We start from the raw sequence: 1,422 nt of genomic DNA, 5'->3' as shown, positions 1-1,422 counted from the left end.
ACACTCCTGCTTCCTGACGTTATTCAGATCTGCTCATAAGGGCAGTATTTCCTGAACAAACCAGGCGAGACATCATCACATACTCACAGAAAGAATAAAGAAAAGATGGTTCCCAAAGGCTTCAGAGGGATAGTTTAAAATCTGACTAAGAAACCCAACAGCCCATCTCCATGTCCAGTCTCTGATACCATGAAACTTTACTTCCACTACTCTGCCCATGTCTTGAGTAAAGTTCATTCTTTTTTTCCCCTACAGGCATATAAACTATTTATTAACAGCAAAGGCCCAGAGACTCATTTCTTCTTGGATACACCCACAGTGCGGCCCCGGCGGCCAGTGGTCTTGGTGTGCTGGCCTCGGACACAAAGGCCCCAGAAGTGGCGCAGCCCTCTATGGGCCCGATTCTTCTTCAGTCGCTCCAGGTCCTCACGCAGCTAGTTGTCCAGGCCGTTGGCCAGAACCTGGCTGTACTTCCCATCCTTCACATCCTTCTGTCTGTTCAAGACCAGTCTGGGATCTTGTACTGCCGGGGATTTTGCATAATGGTGATCACACGCTCCACCTCGTCCTCCGTGAGCTCTCCAGCCCTCTTGGTGAGGTCAATGTCCGCTTTCCTCAACACCACATGAGCGTATCTCCGCCCCACACCCTTAATGGCAGTGATGGCAAAGGCTATTTTCCGCCGCCCATCGATGTTGGTGTTGAGTATTTGCAGGATGTGCTGGACCTTCTCGGGGATCACGAGAGACATGGCGGCGGCGCAATCGGCGGCGTGTAGGCCTCCAGTGGACGGGGTAAAGTTCATTCTTAGCACAACTTTAAGATTTTGAATCTAGGAACATTAGGCATAACTGAGAGCAGGACTCAGTCGCCTCGCTAAAACACTGAGATTACCTGGGATTTTAGATAATGGAAAATAGAGTCAAATAAGCACCAACAATTAGCTTAAAGGAAACATGAACAGTGTAGAAAACAGAAAAAAAAACTAAAATTTTCCAAAACAGAAGGCTAGTATGAAAATGTTAAGTAGCACAGAAGAATGTTTATATAAGTTGAAATATGACAGAAGCACAAATTTTATAATATTGAAGGGAAAAGAGAAATAAATCACAGAGTAACAAGAAGACAATGTAATGAGATCTTTTTTTTTTTTTTTATCAAAGAAGTTATTTATGGGTCCTGTATCCAGTTAAGGAAATTTCCAAAGGAAAAATGAGGGAACACAAAGTATGTCCACTGTGATGATTTTACATTTATTTATTTACTTTTGCAGGGGCGGGTGGGTGGGTAAGCATACACAAACCAGAGTACGTGTGTTCATATCAGAGAATAACTTGTAGGTCTCAGGGGTCAAATTTGGGTTGTCAGGTCCGATAGTATATACCTTTACCTGTGGACCATCTTTCTGGTTTAAACTATTTA

General features: G+C 43.9%; 1 pseudogene; it reads right to left on the bottom strand.

Annotated features, from left to right (window-relative positions):
• Positions 1-293: 293 nt before the first annotated feature.
• LOC130890142 (40S ribosomal protein S18-like) lies at positions 294-751 on the bottom strand (annotated as a pseudogene).
• Between the last annotated feature and the right edge of the window lie 671 nt (positions 752-1,422).

The sequence above is a fragment of the Chionomys nivalis genome, chromosome 18 (genome assembly GCF_950005125.1).
Source record: "Chionomys nivalis chromosome 18, mChiNiv1.1, whole genome shotgun sequence".
Lineage (NCBI taxonomy): Eukaryota > Metazoa > Chordata > Mammalia > Rodentia > Cricetidae > Chionomys > Chionomys nivalis.
This window is presented reverse-complemented; position numbering and strand designations above follow the sequence as displayed.